Here is a 12853-nt window from a genome sequence, read left to right on the forward strand (position 1 = left end):
AAAGAACATTTAGGTGTTCACAGGTTGGGAGGAAAATGACTTTTTCCACATTTAACATGGAATTACAATGAGACCCCTGGGTCAGTTTCATTCACTGGTTTTGAGAAAAAGCTCAGTATGTTAACACAAGACTTATTCTCTTGGATACTTTTTGCCTACAAGGCTAAATTTTTATTCTTATGTAACTCATTCTAGGCAGGTAATTATAAACAATTCCTGATATACTGCAAAGTAAATGATTCTCCTAAACACATTTTAAAAAATCTTTAGCGTCTTTGAGTCACAAAATTGATATTTTCTCACTATTTAATTTTATACATTATTTGGGATGGTGGATATCGGATGTTACAGACTTTATATACCCACAAATCCCAAGAATATGTTCTATCTTAAGAACTTTATCTCATTTCAAGCTTATAATATTTTCAAAATAAGCTGGTGGTACGGAAAAATAACCTGGTAATTTGAAAAGTTAAAAATGGGAGTCAGTAATCTATAAAACTTTGTATTGTCCTTTAAAAGTCACAGACCATTTTAGTTCAAGTCAGCTTCAAAGGCTCTCAGTCTTTACAAGCATTTTTATTCTCATGTCTCCCTACTAGTGATCTTTAAAACTCCTTGTTTCCCTTTTAAATCAGTTGAAATAAAAAGATCCTGACATGTGACATGGGGTTAGCTTGATAGACAGTGTGATACAGAACGTCGTCCCAAGGATGACGGCTGTGTTAGACACAAAAAATGCCTTTTGCTGACTTGCTACCCCTGATGAAGAAGCCCTTCAGCTTGTGGCGAGAGGAGAGAAAAAGAAGGACTGAAACTGAGAACCACTCTGGTTCTCACGCAGGGCTTACTAACTTAGAGTGATTTCCCAGAGCATTAATCACATCTACTTGCCTAGTAGGCATTTCTGCCAGGCCATAATTGCCCAGAAATCACAAAAGGGAATTGAGCGTATTCTTGTGCTGCTTATAAACAATCTGAACACAGGGAAATCTGTTACTCTTTTATATACTTGAAACATTCTTATGGCCTATTGGAGCCTGTGCTTAGGGCAATTTTGTAGTCTACAACCAGCCTATGTCCTGACTACTAAATATTAATGAGGGTTACAGCATGATATCCACCACTGGATAATCGGTCGTGTTGCCCAGGAGGGCACAGAATAGGCTCACTTCAGCATTTCTCTACAGTATATTCTGCCATTAACTAATCAATAGTCACCACCTTTTAAAATTAATTCTCCCCTCACTATGTCAATAAAGAGAAGCAGATTATGGAGTAGTGGTTTTCAGGACTATTACTTTGGGTTTTGTCAGTCATCTCATTATGAATCACTCAACAGCTTTAAGCCAGAGGAGTAAAATATCAGTCTGTGCTAAGACACCCTTTAGAAGCAAATCTAAGTATTTAAAATAACGTTTTTAAAATTTCAGTATTCTCTAGTCAAAAAGTTAGTGACTTTCTGAGATGGTTTCATAATGTATAGGTTATGGCTTAATGAAAAAGGGCTAATGTCTACTCTGAGATATGGACAGTGAACAAATGTGTAATTTCTACTGCTGTTAAGTCTCTAGTGAAAAGGTGAATCATGTGGAGGTAAGCTGGTTTCATAGATGATAGTCCTTTATAAAGAAGAATGTATTTCAATATTGATAATTTTGCACTGTATAATTGTAAAGGATTAGGTTTAGCAAATACTATTTTGTGACAGAGCTCCCATCAAGACAGAGTTATTATATACACAAATAGCTATCGACAAAAGAGTAACTTAAATAAAAATGTAATTGATATTTTAGATAATTCTTTGTTTTTGTTGACATTAGATTATATTTAGTCTTTAACTATAAATCTATACAGTCTTTCCTTATGCAATAGATATGTGTTTGTAAAATGGCACACCTGTGGAAGGTAATTTGGAAAAACTAGCAAAATTACATGTATTTGCCCTTTGACCCAGAAATTTCATTTCTAGACATCTATGTCAGAGATACACTTGAATATAAATTGATTTACTCATCCACATTCAATGTAAATCTTTTATATTATTGAAAAGCTATAAACCCCAATGTTCATCAAGAGAAGACTGATTGAATAATTTATGGTAAATTCAAACAATAGAAGTGTGTGCATCTGCAAAAAAACTGAAATATAACTATCTGCTATGGAATGATCTCCAGGCTATAGTGTATGTGAAAAAAGACAAGTGGAGAAAAGTGTACATAATAGACCGTCTTTTATCTAAGGGTGGAAATACATGTATGTGTCTCAATACAGGCAACAATATATTTTCCTTCTTAGAGAAATGGGGTAAAAGAAGCAAAGTAAAAGGGACAGAAAACAGACTTCTCTGAATATGCCTTGTTTTATAAATTTGACTTTAAAACCATGTAACTTTTAAAAATATTTATAAACAAAGTTAAATAAAAATAAAAGCAATCCTTAACAATTCCAAATAAAAATAATGAATCTAATTTCATATTAAATTGGTGGCTTAGAGAGAGGAATTATTTTAAACAATTTTAAAAAAAGACAGTAATTTGATGGTTTAAAGGACCAAAAAAATAAAAAAGACAAATTTTAACCTGTTTTCCAATCCCATTTACAATTTCATCCAAAAAAATTACCTAGGAATAAATCTAACTAAGGAGGTAAAAGACATGTACTCAGAAAACTATAAGTCACTCATGAAAGAAATTGAAGATGACACTAACAAATAGAAACATATACCATGCTCATGGATTGGAACAATTAATATTGTAAAAATGACCACATTACCCAAAGCAATCTATGGATTCAGTGCAATCCCTATCAAAATACCAAAGGCATTTTTCACAGAATTGTATGAATTAACAAATAATTCTAAAATTTGTATAGAAACACAAAAGACCTTGAATAGCCAAAGCAATCTTGAGAAAGAAGAACAAAGCTGTAGTTACCATGTTCCCTGATTTGAAACTATACTACACAGCTACAGTAATCAAAACAGTATGGTACTGACACAAAAACAGACACATAGTTTAATGGAACAGAATAGAGACCACAGAAATATACCACACTTATATGGTCAATCTACAGCAAAGGAGGCAAGAATGCACAATAGAGAAAAGACAGCTTCTTCAACAAATGGTGTTGGAAAACTGGAAAGCTACATGCAAAAGAATCAAACTGGATTACTTTCTCACACCACATAAGAAAATAAACTCAAAATGGATTAAAGACTTAAATGTAAGTCCTGAAACCATAAAACTCCTAGACAAAATCATAGGCAGTACGTTCTTTGACATTGATCTTAGCAATATATTTTTTGGATATGTCTCCTCCTGCAAGGGAAACAAAAGCAAAAGTAAATAAATGGGACTACATCAAACTAAAAAGCTTTTGCACAGCAAAGGGAATTATCAACAAAACAAAAAGGCTGCCTACTGAATAGGAGGAGATATTTGCAAATGATGTATCCAAATAGGGATTAATATCGGAAATATACAAAGAACTCATACAACTCAGCATCAAAAAAAGAAAAAAGAAACCCAAAAACCCAACAACCCAATCAAAAAATGGGCAGAGGCCCTGAGTAAACATTTTTCCAGAGAAAACATACAGATGGCAAACAGGCACATGAAAAGATACTCAGCATCACTAATCATCAGGGAAATGCAAATCTAAACCACAATATCACCTCACACCTGTCAAATGACTATTATCAAAAGACAGCAAATAACAAGTGTTGGCCAGGATGGGGAGAAAAGGGAACCTTTGTACACTCTTGGTGGGAATGTAAACTGGTGTAGCCACAATGTAGAACAGTATGGAGGTTCCTCAAAAAATTAAAAAATAAAAATACCATACAATCCAGCAATTTCACTCTTGGGTATTAATGCAAAGAAAAAAAAAAAGCACACTAATTCAAAAAGATACATGCACCTCTTTGTTCACTGCAGCATTATTTACAATAACCAAGATATGGAAGCAACCTAAGTGCACATCAATAAATGAATGGATAAAGAAGATGTGGTATACAAATACACACACACACACACCCCACACACAATGGAACAAAAAGGAACAAAATCTTGCCATTTGCAACAACGTGAATGGACCTAGAGGGTATTTTGTTAACTGAAATAAGTCAGACAGAGAAAGACAAATGCTGTATGATTTCACTTGTATGTGGAATCTGTAAAAGGCACACAAATGAAGAAACGTAATAAAACAGAAACAGTCATACATACAGAGAACAAACAGGTGATTGCCAGAGGGGAGGGGTGGGGGGATGAGAGAAATAAATGAGGAAGATTAAGAGATACAGACTTCCAATTGAAAAATAAATGAGTCACAGGTATGAAATTGGGGAATATAGGAATAATAATGTAATATCATTGTATGGTGACAAATGGTAACTAGACAGCATGTTGGTCATTTTGAAATATATAGAAAGATCAAATCATTATGTTGTACCCCAGGAATTAACATAGTGTTGTAGGTCAATTATACTTCAAAAACAAACTCAGAAAAAGAGATCAGATGGTGGTTACTAGATTCAGGAAGTGGAGAGAGGGGGATTGGATGAAGGTAGTCAAAGGTACAAACTTCCAGTTGTAAGATAAGTAAGTACTAGGGATGTAATGTACAGCATGATAAATATAATTAATACTGCTGTATGTTATATATGATTGTTAAAAGAGTAAATCCTAAGAGTTCCCATCACAAGGAAAAGATTTTTTTAATTTTTATTTTATCTTATATCTATAAGAGATGATGAATGTTCACTAAACTTAGTGTGATAATAATTTCATGATGGATGTAAGTCAGATCATAATGCGGTGCACGTTAAACTTATATAGTACTGTATGCCAATTATATATCAATACAACTGGAAGGAAAAAAATTTAAATTTTAACCTGTTTTCAGTATTCACACCATTGTTAATGATATCGATATATAAAAATGTGAATGTTGAGAGACAATGAAAAGAAGTAATGATGTTAACGACATTTGAAGTCAAAATTCTCAGTCTATATTCTCAAATTTTTCATTTTGTCATACCATAAAGTAGGTAAGCTTTCAAAGACTACTAAGGCCATACCAAAACAACACAAGGGCCATATTAAAAGATTGTCACTAGGGTAAATTGTGTCCAAATATGGGACAATTTTAGTAAAAGGAAGAATAATAACTGAGCTACATTGAAATACATCTAATATATCAAAATTCATGAATTCATAATGATACTAAGAAGAAAAATATCAATTGTTACCTTTGGAAATGTTACAGCCATATTATGAAAACTGGCAAATAAAGGGAAAAACAAACATTTAATCTGTCCTTCTTGTATGAAACATTTTAGAGTAACTAAATATTTAATAAAGGAAAATTGTTCTTTCCATGTATATGTGTGTATATATTCTAGCTAATCAATTAAGTGATGAAATTACAAAAGTACCATTTTGTAAGTCCCTAATGCAATAATGGATCTAGGCAACAATCATCAATTGCTACTCAAATCACAAAAAAGAATGAACCAGAATATGGGCTTCATAACGGAAGCACCTAATATCACCAATGAAATATTCTTAAAAAAAAAAAAACCGCAATCACACCAAGCTTCTGTATCTAACTACCAGATTACAAAAAATACAGAGACAGAGGAGCATATTAAATGACATCAAAAAGATGAAGTCAACCAGAAAATTTTAGGCAATGATAAATTTACAGGACAAATAACCTGGTTTCTTCAACTAATCAACAGAAAGAAATAAAAGAAGAGAGGGAAAGTATAAATTGAGAATCTTTAAGAGTTGTATCAACTAAATAATACTGTGAAATCCATAGATCTTATTTAGATATAGATCAAATAAGCCACTGTAGCAAAACACATCCAGGAGACAACTGAGGAAATTTTTAAATAAGTAGCTAAATGATGATATTGAGGAAGTATTGTTATTTTTCATTTGTAATTCAAAATAATCTAGTGAGGGCAGGAAGTATGTGGGCATAAATAAAGAAGAGACACGACTGGATGTTATTTAATGATTAACTGGGTGATGGATATATGGGGTAGATTGCACTACACTCTGAGTTTACATATGCTTGAAATTTTCCATAATAAAATGTTGGGTTAAAAAAAGAACCAAATGTACCTATATAAAAGCTAAAAAATAATTTACAAAGAGTTAATAAGGTGTAGGGCAGGGGGAAGCATATGGGAAAACTGTACCTCCCTCAATCTTGCTGTGATCCTGAAGCTGCTCTTAAAAAAAAAAAAGAGTAAATGGTTGCACAACTTTCTAAGGAACCAATTTTTAAAGATGTCATTAACATTACTTAGGTCATGGTTGTTTAGAGGTATGGATGTATTTAAGGAGAAACTAAAGTTTTGCTTTCTAAATTTATTTTAGTACAACTAACTTTCCGATATAAATGTATTTTACTGGACTACCTTTTGAAGACTATCTGATTGTGTGGTACAGATTACCCTCTTCCACATAGTCTACTTGGCTTCCACAAAAATAGGGCTGAATAAGTGGCATTTGAACTCATTTGTGTGTGTGTGTCCCTACGCAATGCAAAGAACTTAAGAAAGGATTCTTTTCTGTTGGTCACATTTCTTCTCTAGTTTTGTAGAATTCTAATTATTACAGAATGTCTATTCATTATATAAAGCTAGCAGGGTTCTTGGAAATCATATAGTCCTTCTCAATGAGGAAACTGTTATAGGAACCAACACTTGCAAAAAAATGCCCCCTTCCCTTTTTTCAATTCTCCACCCTGCTGTGCTCTCCGCTATGCCATCCCATAACAAAGTTTTGATCCTGTTTTCCATTTTCAAAGAAACTTGCTATCTAAGCGGGATGAAAAGTATGTAAAGTTAGCTTGATATATAGACTAGAACTGAGTAGGTTTCTTAAAACAATGACCATCCTAAATTTATCAACATGAAGGAGAATTAGGGAGTCTCTTTTTTTTTTTGGAATGTAAATCAACCTTTTGACCAAAACCAAAAGATCTGAACCCTTATTTTCATTTTTTAACCACTCTCCAGCTTCCGGGATCTTCAAGTAAAATCTTATCTCCAGCATGACAATATTTGGGTAAGGCATCGGTGGAAAATTTCACAGTCTATTTCAAAGAAAAAATTTGCATATATGAGTCAGACATCTGCAGTATTTTGAAATATACTGGCAAATTAAAAATCACACACCCTCTGCCAATGAGTTCTCACATCATCTAAATATTGCACATAGAGCCTTCATTGGTAATATGCTCTTAAAGTTCAGAATTCTCTTTCAGCACGTGCTTGTATGAATATTCTATAATAATGGTATGCTAAATCTCAATAAGCTTGTCAGCCTTTATCCAAAGGCATTCGAGGATTTAATTGTTCTAACTAACTCAGGTGCTGAGATCCTTTGAGGAGTGTGAAACAAATTTAACTCACTTAAAATAATCTGTGAGGATTGCCTCAGTGTTAAATAATTACACTATCATGTGGCGCTGATGGAAGACAGTTGTTTGGGCGTCAGGGGGCTGAAGGCTGAAAGACAAGCAGGGTGTGAAATAAGGCCTTCAACACTAACATTTTAACCTTGGGTAAAGGCAACTCAGTACTCAAATATGTATCAATGCTCTAAATATTTTTAATGTACATCTGGACTCTTAGAACAAAAGTTAGTCTACTTGATCTCTCTGGTTCAGTATCTTTCCTATCAACTGCAGGCTATCTAAAGGAAGTGCAGATTCTGACTCCACCACAGTGTTTTAAAAAGTTGTGTCAAAATTTCCATGCTAAAGCTTTCCTTTCAGAAGTTGACGTGCCAAGAGATGTTTTCTGCAAATTGAAACTACCTCAGAGAAAATTACCTAAAGGAAAAAAAACTAGAACTAAAAAAAAAATCAATGTAGAATGAGCCATGCCTGCAAAAGTGTTTATTTGTATCAGCCTATTTAATGTAACAAAAATAAGTTTTATGAGTAAAAACGATTCAAACATTGAGAATTCTCAATTGCACTGCTGCATTACTTACTTATTACCATATCTCATGATTTACATTGCATTCACTGACTATAAGTATGCTGCACTTTTAGGAATTGAATAAAAATTAAGATATTCTATTTTAGCTGAAAAGAATTTTTAAAATAAATAATACTGATATGTCTTAAATATCTTTTTCTTCAGGTAAAAAGCATAATGCAACCAAAGTTCAGTCACTTGATATTATTAGGTATCAACTCTTACAAAATCCTATAGAATAAAAAGGAAATGCAAAACTTTTAAAAATGTGACCATGATCAGTCTATCTCGAACTTCTCAGCTTCTTGTTTTTCCTATTGTAAAGCTTCTGCTGGCTTACTCACTCCTGTATTATTATTATAGCACTTACTTTCTATTCCTTCTCTCTCTTTTTCTAACTACTAAACCCATAAACAAGTATACTAAGTGGTCCCTCTCGATCCTCCTGGAATTGTCTCATTATACCATCCTTCCTTGAAATCTTCAAGAATTCCCCTAGGGAACCCACTTTTACAGCTTCTCTAATTTACAGTAGCTTCTCTGCCTGCCTTCAGGCTGGAAGGCATATATGCCAACAAAAATCTCTCTCTGCTTATGGCCTCTTACCCCTGAGGATCTGTTTTGATCCTGCCTTCTGAACCTTCCACCTGCACTGTTGGAAACCGGTATTTGCTCACTGCTGTCTTCGGGGAGTTTGGACACATAATGCAAGATGTAATATATTTACCACACACACATTCTTTCAGCCTTCACATCTGCTCCATTCTTTTCCCAAATCTCTATTGTAGGCATTTATCTTCATTATCGCTACGCAACTATGTGCTTATAACCTCATTCCTGAGTCAACGAAATAACAACTTTCAGCTCTTTAGTTCCCAAACTCTTGCCTCTCCAATCATCTAAAGTCACAACACTGGACTAATTTCCCTAAAACACCAATTCTCATCATTCCATTCTTCTTCTCAAAATATGAAGCTTACTCCACATTGGTTTCTTGGCCCCTGAGAGCTTGCTTTATGCCGAGTGATTTATCTATAATTATTTCATTAAACAAATACAACCCCCCTCTGAGATAGTTATTGATTTCTTCAGTTTACAGATGAGGAAAACTGAGGCTCAGAGAGTTTAAGTGGCTCTTCTTTAGTTAACAAAATGAAGTCCAAACTTAGCATGCTGCACATTCATGATTCCCCCTGGATTCAGGTAATGCTAGTCAGTCTGATTAAGCAGAACTTCTGACACTTCTTGCTGGCCAGTATGGACACACTCATTTATGTTTCTAAGCTGTTGCTTGTGCTGTTTTTCTCTCAAGGAAAGTTCTTCCACTCTTCTTCCTCCTACTCAAATCCAGCCCATTCTTCAAGGGCAGGATCAAGTCCTACCTTGTCCATGAGACCACTTGCTGACACCTCATCATTTTAGCACACATTGATTGCCCCTGATCTTAAGGGATGTAGGCCTATAGAAAAAATCCTACAGTTGGGAGCCTTGGGAAAATCACAACAGATGGCAAATCCCACACACATTTCTCTTCAAGTTAAATGACAAATACCATACATTTCACAGTTACACAAAAGCAAATTATAACTTAATCATGTTATAGTCAAAGAAAACAATTTGCTGATGTTTAATTAAGGAGCATAATGTTTTACATTATGCAATTCAGTGTAAATATACTAAGGGGCTTCTATGGCTAAACTTTGTGCTTGGGACCAGGGCTGTCTGTATGAATAAGAATCTATCCTGGAGGAATTTACACTCTATTGGTGGCATCACATAATTTCAATTGATAAGAGCTAAATAGAGCCATATTCAGATGAATGGTATACAAACATAGAAGCAATTCCTAAAAGCAGATTATATTTACACACATAATAAATTAAAAATGTATACTAGATATCAGCTTGTAAATTTATATTCATCATTATTTATACTTGTACTGACTACTTAATACATGAAAGGCATTTCATATGCATATGTCTATACCTATATTATTGATAGTCTAAAGAAAGACAGTAAAATGATCACAGATTTTGGACATGAAATTAGCTGAAATCAATACAATTTGAATTTGCTTAACCATCTTCAAAAATTATTTACTGTAAGAGATTGTGTAGTTATTGACTGAGGGACTACTTAGAAATTGCCAAATCTAAAGAGGATAATTGCTAAAATGATGATAAAGTAATAAAAAGACAATGAACCACACACTGTATATTAAAAGGAGCACTGGATGACAAAAAAATGTGTCTAAATAATTATCTCCCGAACTCTTCAAGGGAGAGAAAGAAAGATTGTTTGTAGTGAACATAATCATTTGGGGGCACTAGAAAAGTGTTGTGTATTCACAAGAATATATCACTAGGATTTCCCATTGTCTGGATGGACTATCTTTCGAAACCAGAATAAGTGGAACTTTTCAATTCTTTGAACCAGCTTGGATGGGTTGTTAAGACCTTCATGGAAAGCTGTGTTGAAAAGGGTTCCAATGCAACTTTCGGGCTTAGAGTTAGAGATCATGATTAAACATGTCCACCAAGGTTACACAAGATAGCGTGTGTTTTAGGGAAGATGGTGGGGAGGGGAATGAGGAATTACAGGTAACAGATTTTATGCATTTACCATACCTATTCAATGATAAGTAATTTTTGTGAGCAAATTTCCGTTACTAATTTTGTTTTCTAGGCACCTTGATAGAGAGAATGCAGTATGAAAAATGGATGATTCAGATTTCCAGTTACAAGAAATATGTATAATCCTCCCATAAATTTAGAAATTAACTTTCTATTGTGTACATATTAGATTTTTTCTACTTATAGCCAAATATTAAATAATATTTTAACTATAGTCGCAACATTGTCAACTATTTTAATCGTATAATCTTCAAAAACAACTAAGTAAGTCTGCATCAATTATTCTCCAGAGTAGCATATGGCTAACAAAAGAAGAGAATATTGAATATCATGGTTAAAGAAGGCAGCAGTTATTTAGGAGAAGAATAACTTTTTTTTTTTAAATTTTTATTTATTTATTTATTTATATTTATTTTTGGCAGTGTTGGGTCTTCGTTTCTATGTGAGGGCTTTCTCTAGTTGCGGCAAGCGGGGGCCACTCTTCATCGCGGTGCACGGGCCTCTCACTATCGCGGCCTCTCTTGTTGCGGAGCACAGCCTCCAGACGCGCAGGCTCAGTAGTTGTGGCTCACGGGCCTAGTTGCTCTGCGGCATGTGGGATCTTCCCAGACCAGGGCTCGAATCCGTGTCCCCTGCATTGGCAGGCAGATTCTCAACCACTGTGCCACCAGGGAAGACCCAGATTAACTTTGAAGTAGTAATCATAGCAGGCCTTACTACATTGATCATAGTCTTAATGATCAATGTCCTGGTTTTCTCAGTAAAGGCCATAATCTACTATTTGTTCTACCTACTAATGAAATTATATCATATGTATTATGCATAGTATCATTAATCTAAAAGACAAACTATTGAAAAAATGAAAGAGAGGTTATGCCTATTCAACGTTATCATCAAAGAGATTTGTAAAAAGCAAGAGTAACTTTTTATCATCGAAATTAAACTGAACATTCTCTTTTGGGGTTTTAGATTTAAGCCTTTTCTCCTTTTCAGTAATCAGAGAGAGAAAAAGTCTTGAAAAGTTTTTCTTAGTTAACATGTGGTAGAAGAATGTACAGTGCCTTTAAGTCCATGAAGATACTTATTAACCTACTTAGTAGTTGAGTATGTTGACTCAAACTGTAGGATCTTGAGAAATTTCCTAACCAAGTTTACCAGTCAAATGTTTCTACCACTAAATTCAATTACTCCAGTTTTAAAAATGGAATAAAATCTTCACAAAGAGGCCAACATTCATAGTACCCATTGCTTTGAAATCATAGTTAAATAAAGGAGTGAAAATAAAGTTGGGAAAATAGAATCCATTTAATACACTTTCCCATCAAATTCTCTGGAACAAAAACTCTCCTTTACCTCCGTTAGTCTTCAAAGTCCACCACATTCACTTGGCCTCTGGGTACGTAATGACCTCTAACGTTCTCCCCAAGGGATATTCCAGTCATGCAGTGATCTCCTTGAACACAGGTAATGACAAACAACAAGCTAATTCTCAAAAAGGTTTTTTTTAAAGTCATTTTTACTACTTTTAAATGAGTGTGTTTGATGCATGATTTTGGTCCCCCTGATTAATGGTCACCGCCAGCCCAGCTTCTGGAATTGTAATGTTTCTGTGAGCTTCCCTCCAGCAGAGCTCGACCATTAATCCAGTGGCGTATGTCAGCTCAGCAGAGCAAGGTCACTCTTCTGCTTCAAGGGGAACCTTTTTAGAAATAATAAAACTGACAGAAAGTTCTCTTTTGCATGTTTTATGCCACCTGAGGTTGAGTGCTGCAGTTAATATCATAAAGCTTATAAACATTCCCATCTCAGGCAGCACCCGCTGACACTATGCTTAGGAATTTAAACGTTTTTTTCTTAGTAAGAACAGACATGTTTATGTGGGGCAAATATACAGTATATAATCCCGAACAAGGAAAGAATAAGTAGAAAAAAAATAGGATATTTGGAAGAGATATTTGGGTTCTATAACTTCTTCATTGTCAATTACATTTATTTTCCTTTCATTGTATTTGGATTTGGCTCTAAAAATATTTGTCTATTGAGGGGTTAATAGTGGTTTGAAATGTAATAGTAGTGGTAGAAATGAACTCAGTTTATGACAATTCCTAAACCTACAATATATGTCTGATAATTGTAGAACATTTATCTTTGAAGGAATTTTATTTTTAAAATTATGAACCTTTGTTTCATTGGTAATGGGTACTTTAAAATT

General features: G+C 34.1%; 1 protein-coding gene across 3 annotated transcripts in view; it reads right to left on the bottom strand.

Moving 5' to 3' along the window:
- Nucleotides 1-12853, bottom strand: part of LOC118895014 (SAM domain-containing protein SAMSN-1) — a 124826-nt gene that overhangs the window by 24798 nt on the left and 87175 nt on the right. Inside the window, exon 1 of one of the 3 annotated variants that reach the window (XM_036851876.1) lies at nt 11995-12003. The exons of the other annotated variants lie outside the window; for them this stretch is intronic. The gene's annotated coding sequence lies outside the window, so the exon portion shown is untranslated. Of the gene's footprint in view, nt 1-11994; nt 12004-12853 lie in introns of those variants that run through there. 3 annotated transcript variants of the gene reach the window in all.

This window comes from Balaenoptera musculus, chromosome 4, assembly GCF_009873245.2.
Source record: "Balaenoptera musculus isolate JJ_BM4_2016_0621 chromosome 4, mBalMus1.pri.v3, whole genome shotgun sequence".
NCBI lineage: Eukaryota > Metazoa > Chordata > Mammalia > Artiodactyla > Balaenopteridae > Balaenoptera > Balaenoptera musculus.